The sequence below is a fragment of the Eupeodes corollae genome, chromosome 3 (assembly GCF_945859685.1).
Source record: "Eupeodes corollae chromosome 3, idEupCoro1.1, whole genome shotgun sequence".
In the NCBI taxonomy this organism is placed as follows: domain Eukaryota; kingdom Metazoa; phylum Arthropoda; class Insecta; order Diptera; family Syrphidae; genus Eupeodes; species Eupeodes corollae.
In genome coordinates, this window is record NC_079149.1 from 68,887,474 (window position 1) to 68,907,769 (window position 20,296).

General features: G+C 31.3%; 1 protein-coding gene across 2 annotated transcripts in view; it reads left to right on the plus strand.

Moving 5' to 3' along the window:
- LOC129952879 (putative phosphatidate phosphatase) overlaps positions 1–20,296 on the plus strand; it is a 105,656-nt gene that overhangs the window by 49,481 nt on the left and 35,879 nt on the right. The window lies entirely within an intron of this gene.

The window sequence follows — 20,296 nt, forward strand, 5'->3', positions numbered from 1 at the left end:
CCCGACACTTGAATCTGTAGTGTTTTATATTTTTGAAATTCGTCATAGTCTCAAAAAATTAAATAGTTTCATTAGTTTATTAAAAAAAATATTCTCAATTCTTTCTGCCAATTAAAAATACTAATCAACTTTTTAATTTAGTTATTTTTTTAAAGAACAACGATTTATGAAATTGATTCCTACAATCTTACATATTTTTCGAATAAGACGTTCATTAAGTTTCATTTTTCATATAAAATGTTTAATAACAATATACAGATCTAAGCTTTTTAGAGACTTTAAATCTTGGTAGTTTGCCTTACTATTAGGTTAAAATTTTTGGAAATGTATAATTATAAATATCAACTACCCTTATACCATATCAATTAAATTAGTTAATTTAGACAAAGCGAAATAATTTTAAAAAATAACAGAAGTGTTCCCCGAAGAAAATAATAGGAAGGATAAATATACCCCTGAGGAAGTAAAGGACATTTATGAAATAATATCAGTTTTAAATTTTATTTACAATAGAATTATTTAAATTTACAAATTGTTTTAAATCATTTTATATGTACATTGCCCTTACACCTTAATTTTTGGTATCAGAATCCCACTGTAGAATAAACCACTTTAGCACATGTCTTTGAAGTTGCGAATACCATATATGTGCGTATTAAGTTCTTTTGACCATAAGATGTCCTAGGAGATTTTATTATTTTAAAATCAAAGATTTTTGATGAGCTCTTCATTAAATCTGCTTTCCACAACTTTTAAAAGTGTTTTGCTTCAATATTTTCCTTTAATTGGAATTTCCTCTTCCAAAAAAAACATATTTTTCCTTTCATCCGAAAATTGACCCAACTTCCGATTGTGTAAAGAATTAGCTCGAAATCATAGTGATTCCATCAAAAACGAATTATAAGTTCGTTTGTTTTACTATTTCTTCCATCAAATCTAAACAAATCTGTTTTTGTTTTTCAAAACATAAGATATGTATTAATATCATTGCAATTTCGGATACTTTTCTTTTTGCCTTTAACCTTGTTTTAAAGAAAAGCAAATATACAAAATAAAATGAATAAGTAGTCAAAAGAAAACCGGCTAAGCTACAACATACCATCGATATAACTTTGCCCATCATTGAGATGATCTCCAAAAGTTGTCTAGATCTGGTCTATATACCTCAGCGATGGAGAGAAGTAAAGGTAGTTTTCATTCCCAAGGCGGGCAAATGCTCGCATGTCAACCCTAAAGATCGAAGACCTATTAGCCTATCATCATTCATTCTCAAAATTCTGGAACAATTGATTGATATCCATGTACGTAATAGCATTGATAAGAGACTATCGATGTCTCAGCATGCTTACTGCAAAGGGAAATCGGTAGAAACAGCCTTGCAAACTCTGATAAGAACTATCGAATACTCTCTAGAGCAAAAGGAATATACTATGGTTGCCTTCCTGGATATTGAGGTGCTTTCAACAACGTTAATTCTGCTATGACGACCCTAAACGTCGACCTGCTAAAAAGCAGGATCATCAACTCTAAGATGGGGGATTTTTGTACGAAAGGGTCTGTCGGTAGAGGCACTCCGCAAGGTGGTGTTCTGTCTCCTCCCCTGTGGAACATAGTGGTTAACGAACTGCTAATATCCCTTGAGAGGGGAGGCTACAGAGTGATTGCGTATGCCGATGATGTTGCTATCGCCGTCACTGGAGAACATCCTAATACTCTGAGAGACCTCCTTCAAAACGCACACAATAGGCTCACTTGATAAGCTGATCACTGCGGACTTAATTTTAATCCTCAAAAAACAGACCTCGTCCTTTTAACACGGAAATACAAGATCCCAGTAATTGTACCTCCTTCAATAAAAGGTGTACCACTAATTTTCACCAATGAAGCCAAATATCTTGGTCTGATATTGAACACAAAATTAAGTTGGAAATCTAATATTCAGGAAAGGAGTTAAAAAAGCTACAGTAGCTCTTTTCCTTTGCAACAAAGCCATAGGAAGCAAATGGGGTTTTCAACCTCGCATAACCTACTGGCTATACACATCGGTCATCCGACCAATACTTATGTACGGGGTTGCAGAATGGTGGACTTCACTGGAGAAAGTCACATACTACGCAAACTCGGCAGAGTCCAACGCACTGCATGTCTCTGCATAAGCGGGACATTGAGAACCACACCCTCAGCAGCGTTAGACACTCTCATCCATTTGACACCCCTCGACAACTTTAGCAAACAAGTGGCAGCGAGTACAGCTATAAGACTCAACTCCTCATCTCAATGGGCCAACAATAATATAGGGCACTCCATCATTTTGAACCTCTTTTTATACATAGACTACACTACTCCAAAACCTCAATTTGGAAAAAACTTTCAGGTATCCATTCCATCCAGAGATGAGTGGAAAGACAAAAAACTAATGGACGACAAAAGCATTCATTTTTATAAAGATAGATCCAAGACAAATGAAGGAGTTGGTAGTAATAATCATTGTAGCGTCTTCCAAGTGGACATTTAACAATCAAAGAGGTCCTCTCCTGGCTAAGAGAAAACGTGATATCAGCTTCTGACATCCGCATCTTCTCTGACAGTCAGGCTGCTATTAAATCTCTTGACGGTGTCTCAACCAAATCTCAAATTTAAAATTCACCTCTGTTGAGTTCCGGGCCACAGAGACATCATAGGAAATTGTAGAGTCGATTAACTTGCTAAAAATGGAACAGTCATGCCTATTTCAACTGAAAAGGAAAAGATAGGTATACCGATAGCTAAATGTAAACTTCTGCTATAAGAAACTCTAGTGCGCAGCCACAAAACTCATATGGCCTTCACTGGACCTAAAGCGATCTAAAGACTTATTATCTCAAAGCAGACTTCACATTATCTCCCTAATAGGTGTCCTTAAGGGGCACTGTCTTAAATGACTTCTGCTGGAGCTGTATGGACGATGAAGAAGAGGAAACAATCTCTCACCTTTCTGCACTTGCCCTGCTCTTTCACTAAGACGCAAACTTCATCTGGGAAACTACTCTTTTGAAAATCCCAGTGAACTAGCTAAAAAGGATATCAAATATATTCTTCGCTTTATAAAAAGCTCCAAATGGTTCAACTAGTGGGAAGTAACTCTCTAGATTCATTTGGTATCACAATGGGCACTAAGTGTGTGTGTTCTGTATCCGCAGCCACTTTAACCTAACCTAACCTTACCTAAATGAAAACACTTTTTTCAAGCAAGATTGTCGTACTTTTTGTTAACTGTACCATAAATAAAAAAACAAGAAATTGGTATCATTAAATTGCAGTATTGCTAAATAAATGCTTAGCCTGGTTAAATTAAAAACTTGCAAGGATGAAATACATTTTATATGGAATTAATAATCCTTGAATGAAATGAAAATCTCTGTTTGTATTATTTGTTCCATCCCTGAAGGTAACCCTATTTTCCCTATTGACAAAAAAACCTCCTAGTGAAATTGAAGTTATTAATGTTTTTTCCCAGAAATGCATTAAAATATAAAGTCGTATTTTTAAAGACAATAGTGCAGCAACAAAACAAATAAAGTTAAGTATTTTGTATGCGTAGCTTGTGTTTTCTTATGCATTTGCCACACTTTTTCGATAAAGTAGAATTCCATGAAAATAATTGTTATGTTTATAAATAAGTCTTCCTAATCTTTATGATTATTCGCTTCAAAGGTGGTTCTGTTTCTGAAAATAGAAAATCTTTATTTCTTCAAATGGCACGTACGTGGGCAATTTTATAGCGCATTAAATAACATTACATGCTGCAGGCCATGTTTATTTTCATAAACTAGGACATCAGATATCCCGAATTTTAATGGAATAGTGTAAAGCGTTCAAGTAAGCTTTACAAGAATTCCAATCTCACCGTACAGTACTTAGAAACTATAAAACACTTCCACAACCAATGCTTAGTAATAAAATAAATACATATAACTTATGATACAATCTTAAAATTAAAAAAATGCATCCAACAAAAATCGAGTCATAAATCTTTAAAATTACCATAAAGTATAAATACGCACGTCGATCATAAGCATAAATATCTATAAAGCCGATTCTAGCCTTTTGGAATTCGTTAAATCAACCTATTAAATTAAATTAACATGCTGTTGAAAACACATCAGACCCTGGAACTTGCCACTGTTTTTCTCATGCCACTTTATAAACCACCACCCAATCCATAATAATTTTAACCAAGTGGGTATTTACTACCTCTATACCTTCTTATATTGGGGCACTCGCACTTCTCTCTAAGTGGAATAACCATATACACAATTCGAAATTTTATGGTCTTAAGAAAACCCACATAAAAGTGCCCATAAAAACAACAAAAACGGTTTTAAACTCTTAAATCTAAAGAAAACGGATTTCCAGTTGCTCCCTAGGTGGTGATGGTGTACCATTCCTGGAGCCAATTTCTCAATGCATTATTACATAAATGTCATTTTTAATGAACAAAACATGCACCATATAAAGAATAGAGCTCTTGGTATGCTGCACAACGCTCTTACGTCGTCATCGTTCGTGTACATTGGTATAATCCCTCTTAAAGAGGGGAACAACTGAATTCCATTCATAATGTTGTTTAAACGAATGGGACAGACAAAAATGTATCTTTTGGAGGAATCCACCTTTTTAAGATGGTTTGTCTTTCTGTATGGTAGCATAAATAATCCAAAGGATCAAATGGGAAGAGTAACTATAGGGTTCTTTTAACAATAGATTGTGGATAGCTTGAGTAATATGACTTCATAAAGACGAAGGCAGTAAAATATAAAGAAAATTAAAATTGAAGATAGTACAAGTTTTTTTCTATCAAGGTGTATTTTCCTTACAAATGTGAATGCGGTAATTGACGCAGCTCGAAAAGAACTAGAGACTGAAAGTGTTCTTTGTTTATACACTTTGAGAAACCGAGATAAGGAAAAAACCTTAAAATACCCTGAGGTAAGATTTGTTTTTGTATTTTTATGGTGAAGTAAAGGCAAGTTATTGATACTGGAAAAAAAATTTCAAATGCAATGAAGGGAAATTGAATACACATTGGTTTAAAAGCTGAAACTCAAACTCGATTTTGATCATACAAATTTTACTAATTCAATTGTGCTGATGGTAAAAATGGAAAAGAGAATGGGATGCGACCCACACTGATAACTTTTTATCCCGTCTGTCGATTTGTCTTGCTTAAAAGTTTGTAGGTTTTCGTGTTGCGTTAAAAAAGTTGTTAGTTGAATTATTCTTACAAATTTTGAAATTACCAACAATATTTTTCATATAAAGAAATAGTTTAGATTAATAGATTTTTAGTCGAAATCTAATATTTACTAGTTTTATTACCATTTCTTAAATTTTTACAAATTAGATGAATGAACCGAACATCAGTTTTTATCAAATTTGCGTTCTATTTTTGTAGATTTTATTTTTTTTTTATGAAAAATCGGACTATAATATTTTTAATTTTTGAAACAATATTTTAGTCGAAATTCAATTTTTACCAACTTTTGTTAAATTTTCTTGTTAAGGTTCTTATTTTTTTTAAACAAAACTGTCAATTCGATATTTCTCAAAATTTTACCGAATGTTGCAAACAATATTTTTTATAAGTTAAAATTAGGTGAAAGAAAATATCACAAATTTTGAAAAGATATTTGAGTCGAAAAGCAATTTTTACGATCCTTTAATAATTTTTTTATTAAAAAAAGCTGTAAATTTCTATTTTTGTCAAAATTTTACTACATGATGAAAAAAATATTTTGTATGAGTGAAAATTAGTTGGAAGCCAGTAATTCTTTTTTAAGGTTTTTATTTTTTATAAAAAATGTGTATATTCGATTCTTCTCAAAATTTTACCAGATGTAAAAACCGGTTTTTGTCGTTGTTCAAAATTGTTTTGGATATAAAACTCTTTTTATTTGTAAAATTTTCGAGGTGACAAATTTTTTTTCAGTTTTTTTGGTTTTTTAAAAAAAAGTTCATTGGATTTTTTTTAAAAATATATTTGTTTGGTATCACGTCACAATGTATAAATTATGAGATATTTAGGGTTAACCAAAATGTATACATTTTTTTGAACTGCTATGGTAAACAAAACCACCCACGATATTTTCTTGAGAGCCCTTTCTGCATCTTTCTGCATTATTATCTGTAAAACAACATTTATTTGAAGTCGATATATCTACTGGTTCTTGAGCTATGGACGACGAAAAAACGTCGCGAACGTACGGGCGTACGAGCGTACGTACACACGCACGCACAGACGTCTTTCCAAAAATCTTTTATTTTGACTGTATGGACCTTGAAACGTCGAGAAATGTCAAAATTTTCAATTTGACGAATCGGACACATTACAATAACTTCCTATTTGAAGTTAAAAATATTCGTTCCAATAACCCTTAAAGAAATAAAATTTTGGAGACCTTATGGTTACAGTGCAATTATTTTGGAAGGCATAGTGTTGCAAGACTTAAAAATGTATATTTTTAAATTATCTGACACAAATATCAGTCAAAAATACATAATTATGAACAATTTTTTTTCAGAATTATTTTGTTTCAAAATAAATTCATATACAAGATTTTGTTTTATTGTATGCAAAATTGGAGCTAGAAAACCAATAACTTTTATTGAGCGAATACATACGCCTTAGCGGTGTATTTTCTTTAATAAAACCCTAAGGACTTACAAACAATTTGAAAAAGAAAAATTTTCTCACACTTTTTTACCTGCAAAAGAAGATGGTGACATATCAAATGCAACATTCATCTAATTTTGTGTTGCTCTAAATTCTTCTACCTATGTATGTATACATTTTCGTCTTAGATTTGTATCATCTACTTTAATTGACGACTCCCATGATGATGGTGATATATGAAGGTGAAGATCTCTATATGTGTAGCTACATACCTCCATGCAGGTGAACTCAAGATTCTAAGAAATGATTGACGGGTGTAGAAATTAAATCCATCCAATTGAATTGAAAACAATGTAACGATAATAATAGAACAGGTAGATTGCCTTCAATGTAAAGTGTTTCCAAAACAAAAAATTCCTTATCTTCATCATACCATTAAAAGGTTTTGCAATTGTTCGAGCTGACCATGTTCTTAAGGTAGGAGTTTGAACACTTGCATTTTTTAAAGATGCATGTTGAAATTGTATTTTTTGTTTCAAATACAAATATGTACTTGAACAACTTACTTTATAAACATTCTCTGACGATTTTGAATTCAAGTCGGTGATTACTTTTATAAAACTAAAACTACTAAATTTTTGAAAACGATGCAATTCCAACGATCAACACAACCATCAATACGTGCTTGGAGTGTTTTTAGGGCTTATCGATTTATAACACCAAACTCAGAATGTTTAAACAATTTATTTACTTAGTGTATTTTTAAAATTCCATCCTCTATTTTCACAAACAAAAATTGAGCTCATTATGACTATTCATAAATACATCAACTTAATGAACCCTTTAATTGGTATTCTTCTTACTATAATAAATCTTCGCCTTTGTGATGTGTTGGTTTAAGAAACATACAGATTTGTTTCTGAATTAAATGGGTTTGTTGGCATCTTGAATGTTTCCATTGAAAATATTTTAGGCGTTTTATGTTTTCTTTCTAGAAATTCTAACAAATAAAACACAGTCTTTCAGAAAAAAGAACAACTTTAAATATTAATAAGCGTTGAATTTATTGAATACCCACACTTTTGAATCCCTTTTTAATATTCAAAACAACCTTTATCAATTACCAATGCTGCGCCGACGCGGCTGGTCTCCGCGCCAGTCAAAATGCATCATTGTTTAAATGTATAAAATTTGATTTATGCTCTTTTGTCCCGCTATTAACCTTTATTGATTTTCGACAACCCTTTCCAAAATTAAAAAAAAAACTGACAAGCTATATAGGCTTTGTCAGTTTATACTTCCTCACGTTAATGTGTTTCTTAAATACTTAAAAATACTGTCTTGATATAGAAGAGAAGCTCCTATTGACACCATAACTTCATGAATAAATATTTAAACCCAAGTACCTGATTGCAGTTTTCGTGAATATAAATTCGTATTACGCCTTAGACCTTCAATTCTGCCTACTTTTTTTGAAATATTTGAATTATCGCAGGTGCGGGAGTAAGGTTAGTCTAAAAATGAGTCATGCTTTGCTGGCTGGTTTCTGTAATTTAAATTTAACCCGTTTATGGCACGATCTATAAAAGACAATATTCCAGAAATCCTCGAACAATTTGAGAAATTCGAAGAAAACGTGTTGTTTATTTTAAAGTACCATATATTTTAGCATTAATTTTGATTTTAGTTTTGGGCATTTTGTTAATTGATAGTTTCTAGGAAAACAGAACTATACAAACACTTTGCTAAATCAGGCGTGATGGGCAGACGTGCGTTTAAGAATGAACTGAAATCATTTTTTCAAATGATAATGTTGTATTAAAGAAAAATAATTTATTTTCTTAGTCTTTCCAGTCTAGAATCTCATTTTAAATTCTTATATGTACAATGAACATACATATATATACCAGCTTAATCTCAAGGGTGGATCCAGATTTTTTCATCAGGGGGGGGGAGTAACGCACTTAACATATAGACGAGTTCTTAATCACCGCTTAAAAATGTTTTTTAAAGAAGGTTAACAAAATTTAAATAACATAATGTGCATCCTAACCTTAAATGTACACATTTCAAAGGCTATAGTGACAAGTATAGTTATTAAATTATTTGAGAACGCTATTGTCCAGCAAGGTATAGTGTTACTATTTAATTTAGTAGACTTTTTTCATATGAAAGCATTGCAAGATTCTAACAGTTTTCTGAATATGCCATATTTAAGAGCAAAACGCAAAAGTTTATATGGTTTTTATTGCTTTCATGGAGAAATGTACCAAATTATTTTGAGACTTTGCTTTCTTCCAAAAAAAACATTTTTTTTTCTGCCATTTATATTAATGCAGAAAACGTAACAAAAATTCAAAAACCCAGAAAATTAGAAAGAAAAGAATTGTCTGCTTTTTTTTGACGTAGTTTTTTCGGGCTAAATTTTCGGGAGTCTATTGTTACTATCACTAGCAGTGTGCTTACTCGTAGATTGGAGCTGATGCTTCAGCTTAAAGGAGTCAACAAAAATTTAAATGTTAGAGAGACAAATTTTTGGTTCTTGAATTTAAGAAAATAAGTGCAGTTAAGTGCAAAATTTATCATGATTAGTTTGAAAATTTGACCATAGACACACCATATGGTTTGTCTATGAATTTGACCATCGACAAGAGCTTGCATTGAAAGATAAGATTATTGAAATCTGATTAAATTCTCGCCTTTATGAGGGGTAGTCTTCTGCAGCATTACAAAATATTTTTTTCTTGTAAAAAGAGGCCGAATTATGAAAAAAATTAAAAAAGTTCTAAAAAAAATCTATCGGTTCATTTCTGGAAAAAATAGAATTTACACCTTAAAATTTGTATGGGGACTGCTGTTATTTTTAGTATTAAAACATGACAAAAAAACGCCTTAAGCTAATCGGCTTAGTTTCAATCAGCGCAGTTTCAATATGCTTTAGGGGCCAGGACAGACAGACAAACGGATGGAATGGGGGACCCACTTCTTTTACTTTTCTAACGTCGTATTGTCATGTTTGATTCGAAATTTTAACGAATTCAATATCTGCCATATACATAGTTCCTATTTTTGTGGCAAGTAAAATTCTCTTAAATGTTCACTATTTATGTGCATAAATAAAATAAGATGGAATTGAAGACTAGTTTCAGGAATTTAATATAAAATTGAAAATCTCCTATTCAAGGTTTTTTTTATAAAAATTTCAATCTTTGCTCTTTTTCTTGGAAACAAATTTTATGAAAATAACTAAGCATTTACAAAAGCAAGTTACAAAAATTTTAAATGTTTTTGACAAAAAACCACTCTTTGGTGAATGTCGTTAAATTACTAACAAATCTTTACTTATACAACTTAACTGCATAAGCTTTATAGCTCATATGACCCCCGCCTTGATCGTCCATTGGGCAAAATTTCATGAATTTGTGCTAAGTTTTTGGAATAGGCCTGAATGTCATTACGAATGTCATTCGTATTATGTTCTTGGTCCAGCCCTTAGTTGTTAAAAGTTGTACTTTTTGCAACAAAGTTTAGAAAATAAAACACAAATTTTTTTTATATACAAATTAATATAATAGGGGTCATATCCATTGACTCAATAGAATTAGTTTTGAATTATAGGAAATTCCTACAAAATCACAAACAAATTATCTGCCAGGGGGTCATGACCCCTATGACCCCTCCTCAGGATCCGCCATTACTTAATCTATTGCATTTTTGCACTTATAATTGAAAATGTGTTAATATCACATGGTTACAAAATAATGCACTGATTGCAAATGATTTGAAAGAAATGCAGAGATGAATTCTCAAAACTAACTATGCCTTAATTAAATTGTCGCCCTCATTAACAGACCTTGGAATTACCTTGAGTGTTTCTTTTATAAATTTCGCAGTGAAAAAAAAAAATTAAAATAACTCTTTGGACAGTGCTTCAAAATTGTAAATCGTTGTAATAAGAATCTTAAACCAAATTAACCAAGTTCCCCTATTCAGATTTAACTAATTAAGGGACACTTAGGCACCCATATGAAAAAATTATGAACAAATTCCTTAATTTTAATAGCCTTTCTGAATTTTTTTTGGAATTTAAAAATATTTTAAGAAATAAAGTTATGACACGAAAAGTTGTCATTAAGTTTTGATTAACATACAAATTCTCTGAACCAACAATTTAATTCGAAATAGCAACAAAATATAAGTAACTAATAAAATATTTCTAAATATAGTTCTAGGTATCACTTATGTTAAACAACAAGAGGAATTAATTTTATTTTGATTTATTAAAACATTTCAATACGTTGAAAACTAAAGTAACAATAAATCAACTCATTTCCAGAAATTCAAAATATTCACACCAATTTTCATAATAGAAACGGGAATTATAATATCACACTCCTATTAATTGTCACTTTTCTTCCTACATCCAGGAAAATACTAATGTATCTTAAGGCTATAAATGCATTACATATACATGATGCATAGTGCCACGCGGGGTTCGTAGGCGTCTTAACGTGATAGCTGCCTTGTCGGCACTATTGTGGACATTATTTATCTTTCGTTTCTTTTTGTCAAGCGTTAATATCGTTGGGTCAGACAATAAAATATTATATGTATGTGACGTAGACATATTTATCATGAAGTGCTATGAAAGATATGCATAGTTTTGAAACATACATTTAATGTAAGTACCTATAGAAAATCAACGAAACAAATTACTTGAACATTAAAATACATTTCAAATGATTGATTGCTGACAGTTGGAAAAAGATTTCTTTTAGTGTATGGAGCCGATGACGGATAGACTACAATGCAATTAGTGTAACATTACCCTTAGGTGTAATTATGATTGCCAGATAGTTTTTCTTTTGATATGGGCAGTGGGCTTGAAATAGTAAAAATAGAAATAAAGGTATAATTAAACCGCAATTCAACATGGGTACACCAAATCTCGCCTAAGGCTTAACATATAATAAAGTCTTGCACATATAAAAATATTAAAACAAACAACATTAATTTAGCGTTAGAATGCAAAATAAATGAATGTATATAATATATGGCTACACTTATATTATAAAGAGGAAAGATTTGTCTTTTTGTATTTTTGTATGTAACTACTGATCAAAGAATTAAGAAATAATGTGATTGTAGCAACTAATATTACGATTCCCGCGGCCGGTCATCTCGCACATGTTCCGCGGATCTCAATGATAGCAACTGATTTGCCCATATCTCTAAATAAGGCTACAGTTCCCTTTAAAAATATTTTTTGCCCTTACAATAAATAGATCCCAGGGACAAACTTTTCCCATAGTTGGTATCGACTTAAGGAAAGATTGCTTTGCCCACTGGCAATTGTATGTGGCACTTCCAGGAGTAGGATCTCGTGAAAATCAATACGTTTTGTTGCCATCTACAAATACCACAGCCAACCTAGTGTACAGGGAGGCTTTAAGATAAGTATACATTTTTTTCTAATTTAGTGATTCATGGTCGTTTTAATTAAATAAATAAACTGGGTGGCGCTACAGTCCGTTAACGAACTAGGGCCTAGTGACTGACAACTCTCAACCATTCCTGTGTGCGAGTACTGTTGTCAGGGATTGAAGGGACCTACAGTTTTAAGCCTAATCCGAACGGACAATTTGAGAAGGCACTTTTCATGACTAGAATTACTTACTTCTTGGAGAATTTATCAATTCCTTGCCATAGGCAGTACCCGTGAAAAAAACTTAAGGTGGCATAGGCAGGGATCGAGCCTAAGACCCCTCGCATGACAGTCCAACACACTAACCATCATGCCACGGGTACTTTTAATTAACATGCTTATAACTTAAATATCTACCCGTGCGAAGCCGGTACGGGCCGCTAGTTATATAATTTGTATTACTGATAATGAAATGTATACTTAATTATATAAATGTTCAGGTTCACGCCGAGATTATTGAAAAGATTAGAATTAGTATTTACATAACTAAAAAAGAGATGCAATTATAATAAGCTTGAAACCAATGTCTAATTACACTAGTAGACAAAATTACGTTTTTTTGGTGTCCCACAAACAAGATGTCTTTAGTTCGAATCCCACCTTTAAATTTTTCTATCACGTCAGGTTTTTAAAATATACTCCTTAAAATATCCCAAAAACAAAAAAAAACAGGCTTTTAACCGGAACTTGAAACTCAAAATATCTCTAAACAATAACGATTAATGATGATTTTGCAAAAAAACATTTCTCTTTTAGATACAATTTAAATCATTTTAGTTTCTTACTAAGTTCCTAGAAATTCTAATTAATTATGATTTTTTGCTAGATTCTGTATAAAATTCTGAGCAAACCTTTAGTTATACATTCAAAATTTTAACAAATAATTTTTTGACTTTTTTCGAATCCAAACTTTAAGTTTTAAAAATACCCGTTTTCAATTTTTTTATATAATTTAAAAATAGAATTGTTTAGGCAACAGATTTGTTACAAGAAAAAAACTTACTTCCAAATCGTTTTGCCTTTTCTGTTGAAAACCGTTTTAGCACAAATAGTTAAGCATATTTAGATTCTTGTAAAACAGGTGAAATCTTTAAACTTTCACAGATTTATAGAATATTTTATAAAATAAAGAAATATTAAAGAAAGAAATTATAGATTTCGAAAACCATAACGGATTTTATTGAAAAAAAAAAACTGCTTAAAAAATGTTGATAGCCCCAAAATACATGTTTTATCGAATTTTAAAAAGTAATATCTCAAAAACCTTACGTGATACATTAATTTTAAAAGTGCAATTTCGTTGCGGAGAGAATACCTTGTCGACCAGTGTTATTTTTTAAATTTCCATAGGAAGTTATTGTAATGGAACCGATTTTTTTAAATTGAAAATTTTGTCATTTCTTGACGTTTCAGGGACCTTGAAACGTCAAGAAATGTCAATAGTCGAAATAAAAGATTTTTATAAAGATGTTTGTGCATGCGTGTGATAGAGATATCGACTTCAAATGAATTTAGTTTTACAGATAACAAGGCAGAAAAATGTAGAAAGGAGTCTCAAGAAAATTGCGTATGTGGTTTTTTTTTACCGTGGCTGTTTAAAAAATGTGAAAATTTCGGTTAACCCTGAATATCTCATGAACCAAAAACGCAAGAGACTTGATAAAATTTTATATTATATATTGTTATGTGATACAAAACAAATATATTTTTTGAAAAAATCCAATGAACGGAATTCACATCGAAAATTTTATGAGTACAAAATGATTTTATCTCCAAAACAATTTTGTGCAACGAAAAATAAGGTTTTTAACATATGGGTAAAATTTTGAGAAAAATCGAATTGACGGTTTTTTTTATAAAAAATTAAAAACTCAAAAGACAATTTAACAAAAGTTGGTAAAAATTGAATTTCGACTCAAATATCTTTTTAAAACTTAAAGATATTGGTTTTAAACTACTTTTAAAAAATATTGTTGTCAACATGCTAGTAAAATTTTAAGAAAAATCTAATTGACATTTTTCCTTACAAAAAAAAAACTAAAAAAACAATACTAAAACTTGGTAAAAATATACTTTCATACTTACATAGCTTTCCAAATATTAAAATTATTGTCTTCAAATTTTTTATTTCACAGAAAATATTATTTTCGATATTCAGTAGTTTTTTTTATAAGAACCTAACATTCCTTTTTTCCTATTTGTAAAAATTTAAGAATTGATACTTAAATTTTTAGAAATTTATTGTCGACAAATATCAAAACTAGATTTTCAAGCTAAACTATTTCTTTATATGGAAAATATTGTTTGTAATTTTAAAATTATTAAGAATTATTCATCAGACAACTTTCTTAACCTAATCCTACAAACTTTTAAGCAAGACAAATTGACAGACGGGATGGAAAGTTACCAGAGTGGGTCGCACCCCAAGCTCTTTATAAATGTAAGATTTCACCATTAATGTTAAAAAAAATGTTTGATATGATTTAAAAATTTATTTTATTATATTTTTCAATTCAATTAATTATTTTAGAATTTTTTTTTGAAATTTCTAAAACAAAATCTCTGTGATTGTACTCTTAAAATTATATAGTACCTTTTATGACAAATAGAAAAACTGGCAGTCATTTATACTATTTCGTTAATTCATCTTTATTTTCTTACGTATTTTTTTAAATATTGAAAATTTTATTAATTTAATTCAAAACCTGACGCAAAATTTGTTTCACCTAAAATGTCAGTTACTAGTGAGAAGTTCATATGTTTTTAAAACACGATTGGAGTAGAATACGGAAATAGTAGAATACAGAAAATAAAAGATCTCATTAGTCGGGTTTCGAGCATCTGCTAAAAAATAAAAAATACAAATATTGTTCACAGTAACCTATGACTATATTTGATTAAATTAATTTATTTTCGCTTTTCTTATTAATTTTAATTAATCAACAAAATAATTCCCAAACACCAGTAAAAAAAACACAATCAATTTGACATTGGGTTTATATTGCTTTTATATCAACTTCCAATCGCACTTGTGTTTGATATGTCTCTCAAGTAATTTTAAGCATTTTACGATAAACCCAGTCTGATTTCAAATAACTGTATATAGTCATTAAGTTCGTCTAATTTGATTAAAGTGATGAAATTTAAATTATTCTCTTTTAACTCTACATTGCTGATACTGAAAGATCATGATGATTTTTTACTTGCCACTAATGGCCAGTATTGTATTTGTACAAAATTCTGGATTTTAATGAAGCATGACATTGCATTGGTAGAATACCCTAGCCCCTACAATACAAACCATTGGGTCCATTGAGTCAAACTTGGAAGTTCAGGTTTTGAGTAGATTCTCGTTATGATTTTCTAAAAACTGCATACAGAAAATGTATTTTATTTTAAATTGAAAAATGTTGTATATACAAAATTAATGTTAAAAATCGCTCTAAGAATTTTAGAAAAAAAAATTAATAAATTAATTTTTTTTGATTAATAAAATGGTATTTACATTTTTATAGAAAAACTTATTTTATTGTCAAAATTTTAAAATACAAGTTCTGTATATAAACAGAGGCTTTGGGGACAGGAGCAACTTCGTGCGATCTGGTCGTGCACTTAATTTTAAAATTAGTTGATTTATTACTGTATTGCTACTAGCGGACAACATCTGTCTGCATTTCAGGCTACACTGTTATATTAATCTTTTCTGTTCAAATTAAAGAGAACTTAATGGCAAAAAATAGCACGCATAATATGCTTAATTTTTCCATACTAAAAATGTATTTTTTGTCGAATAGTTAACGAGAGATCAAAGTTCGAATCAAAAGGGTCGTTCCTGACTTCCGCCAACCATTAATGAGTTTAAATTTTTTCACAACCAACAGAGAGCCGTGTGCTCGAAACGCTAAATTTTGTGAATCGGATACAGACGCCAGCTTGGGAGACAGCTTAGATTATGAGTTTCAGGAGGGCTTCAGAGACTCCACACCATTTGACTCGTGTGTAGTTGAGGGAGGAATAAGCATTGTTTATTGGATCTGATTTTTGTGGTTCATTGGTCTCGGAAAAAAGATACAAATATAAATGAAAGTGTAACTTAGGGGGATATCTCTCTGTTATTTTGTATATGTTTTGGTCCATTTAAAATCGGACAACCCACAGATCATTGTTTATAGTGATTGGCGTATATAAAAGCAGCATGAAAATCTACCCCATAGCACTATTTGTTTTTGTATAAAAGGTGGAATGCAAAACGATTTTACATTGCAATGTCCATATAGTTACGATATGTTGGTAAACATGGTAGTTGTGGATTGATTTATTTATATTTTTATATATAATAATAGAAGCTCAATTTTAAATGTGTATATGTTTATCTACACGCATTCAAAGTTAAGATGAGTTAAATTATACAAAAAGCGTATTTCCACCCCAACAACCTCATATAAGTGTTGGCATAATTAAGCCATATGAAATAAGTAGATTGAACAATAGACATACCTTGAAAAATGTAACGAATTTATTTAAATTTATTTGTGCTTAGGTTCGTATGTCTATATAAGTACATTTTTGCATGCGTGTATAGTGTATTCTCCTACTAACTTTTACAAATAGAAGGTCATTTCTATTATAAAATGATCACCTTATTAAATATTTATTTATACATGTAAAAATAGGATCTAATAATTCTTCGTCTGATCTCCGCGCTGATGTAATTTGCAAAATTAACAGCAGTGCCCAACTACACAAATTCGTTTACCACCTCGAAGTTGTACCTGTCAATTGTCACATTTTGGCCAAGTCTACGGTGTGAATCGACTCTATTTGATGACAGTAGATACTTCGTTTTGTACTCGTTATTGTCAAGACCCATTTTCTTCGCCTCAGACTTGACATTAGCGAAAGCAACCGTCACTGCTCGTTTGGTTCTTTCCATAATGTCGATGTCATCTGCATATCCAAGATATTGTGTGGATTTTTGAAAGATGTTGCCACTTGTATTGGCGTTGGTGTTGCGCACCATTCTTTCAAGAACAATATTTGAAGCAGCTACATGACAGCGCATCGCCTTGTCCCAGTCCCCTGGTGGTTTGAAAGGTTTCGGTAGAGTCTCTTCCAATTTTGACGCAGCAACGAGCGTTTCACAGCGCCATTCTGATAAGTTGTATCAGTTTGGTAGGGATACCAAAACTCAACATGGCACAGTATAGTTCGTTCCTGTCTACACTGTCATAAACTGCTTTAAAATCGGTGAAGAGATGATGGTTTCGATGTTATGTCCTTGGGTTTTTTTTCAGGATTTTGCGTAGAGTGAAAACACTGGTAAGGGCCAATTAGTTCGTCAGTATATGGCTTAATTCGTTCACATAATAGGCTGCACAAGATCTTGTACGCTATGTTTAAAAGGCTAATGCCTCTGTAGTTGGCTCAAAGAAGGCGGTCACCTTTTTTATGGATCGGGCAGATGGTGCTTAAGTTGGCTTTCTTCCGGCCAAATTTTAGTAGCTGGTGCATGCTACTTAACAGATCTGCTCCAGCGTACTTAAAGAGCGCCGCCTGCAGACCGTCATTACCGGCCGCTTTGTTTGACTTCAGCCTCTTGATGGCTAGTTTGATCTTGTTCTGGTCAGGTTGGTGTCTTTAATTCAAATACTCTAAAAATTTTATTCCATAACTTCAGGTTTTTGTGACATAACTTTTTAAAATTCGAAAAAAACGCATATATTAGTCTTCTTGAGGCTATCTTTATTCATAAAGTAGTTTTTTTCAACAAAATTCATGAAGGTTTTCCAAATCAATGTTAACGAAAATTTTCGAAAAATCTTCATAAGATTCTATCCGTCTTACAAAAATCTGAAGGAAACACTGAACCATTTATGCTAAAACTATAATTGACAGAAAAAGGCAAAAAGGTTTAAAAGTATTTTTTATTTTTTTAACGAGTCTGTTCTTTAAACAAGGGTGCAACATCAATTAAAATAATTTTGAAAACCAGTATTTTTGAAATTTGAGCAGATATTTAAAATCAAAGCCCGTATTCAAAATCATCACTAAAAATAAACTCCAAAGTTTTATTTTTACTAAAAAGTTACAATTCAAGATTTTTCAAATCATTAAAAGAGTACAATGAAGACTCATAAGTCATAACTAATGAGAATTTTTTAGAAACTAAGAAAGGCACTAAAATGATTTAAATTCTATCTAGAAGACGGATTTGTGCTTTGCAAAATCCTCCTACAATTTATGTAGTTCCATCATATTTTAAATTGGCCTTAAAAAATAGCCCAATGTGACAGCTCAATCCTTTAAGAAAGTATTTTTTGGATTGTATGATACGAAAAACGTAATTTTGGTTACCAGTGAAATTTTTACCTGGAAATGCTAATTTTTAACAAGTAATTGTTAAACGTTGTTTAAATCTTTGAAATCCTTTAAATGAGTCTGTTTGCTGTTAGTTGAAAAAGGCATGTAAACCACACTGGTGTACCCGTACCCGTAGCGTGATGGTTAGTGCGTTGGACTTAACTTAGAGTGTCCGTATGGGACCATTAAGTTAGTTGTAAGTTATGGATAATAAGGCTAGTTTTATGAATTTTTGTCTAGCTTTAAGAATGAAAAGTGCGTTGGACTGTCATGCAAGGGGTCTTGGGTTCGATCCTTGCCTGTGCCAACTTAATTTAAAAAAAAAAACAATGTTCGCGGGTACTGCCTCTTGCGAGGAATTGACAAATCCTTCAAGAGTAATTATTGTTATGAAAAAGTGCTTGCTCAAATTAGCCATTCGGATTCGGCATAACTGATGGTCCCTACCATCTCTGACAACATTACTCGCACACATGAATGGTTGAGAGTTTGTAAGTCACTAGGCCCTGGTTCTTCATGGACTATTGCGCCACCTAATTTATTTATTTTTCACGATTGTGTTGTAAGTTCTTGGAAGCACACAGGTATTGGCAAACCTCTCATTAAATTTCAATATTTAATATTTAGAAGGTCAATCATAAACTTCACATTTTTTTTCTCGAATCGATACCTTTAATACAAAGCGTCCTCATCTATTTCGATTTAACTAAAGCTCTCGTTTTCTGTTGGTTGGTAGCATTCCAATATCTAGTAAAATATTAAAATATTAATATATGTATGTATACTTAAGTCTTTTTACATATTAATTTTTGTTTTTAAATTTTCAAATAAAATGTCTCGCAACATAATTTTCTCAATCAGTTTGTTTATTTTTAACGTTTTATAGATTTAAAAACAGCTAAACAGACTCCAAGCTATCGCTTCAAAATGGTTTTAAATTCTCTATGATTAACTTAAATGAAGTTCAGTTTAGAAACGACAAAATCAGAACATATCAAAGCACCATGAAAATGGCTTCATATCTTGGAGTTGATGCCTTACACTTTCCAACTGTAATAAATAGAAATAATGATGAATAAAATGGTCTGAAGCAATCATTTCATCATTCAAAAGATTTTAAAGAGTAGATACCGTCATTTCATAACTTATTTATTTAATTATGCATACCGCATAAATCTTCCAACTGTTTTTATTATTTTAACTATCTAAGTTTGTAGTGATATAACGTTAGAAATATGAGAAATTTCTTATAATAAACCTCAATTACTAAATTATTACTTCGGATTAATTAAATAAAAAAAATATAAACAACTTGTCATTTAGTTCGGATGAATGCATCCAGTCTAAACTGCAGTGCCGCCATCGTAATGAATTAAAATTCCATTTATCAATTCCTGTTTAACCAGCTAAAGCAGTTCTTTCTATTCCATCGATCAAAATAGAATGACTATTTTGCATCATATAATTTTGCCAATTTAATTGGTCTCGTGTCGGTCGTAAAGTTACAAATTGAAGCACCTCCAACGCACTTGCAACAAATCGAAAGTGTGCCTGGCGTCTCGGGTTATCTCCTTACTGTCGGCGATAGGCTTCTCGTATCTCTTTGCTGATGCACCATACACTCGTAATACCGCTTGCTTATCATTGCTGCAAGTACCAATTAATTGTAATTAATATAAACGAATGTCATCGTGACTGCGTGATGCAAGTTGTTGCAATCAGCAAGTTCCGATTCCTACTGCGATAATTATTCTGGGATATCTAGTTCAATAGTTCAGTTGATCAATGTTCAATGTCAT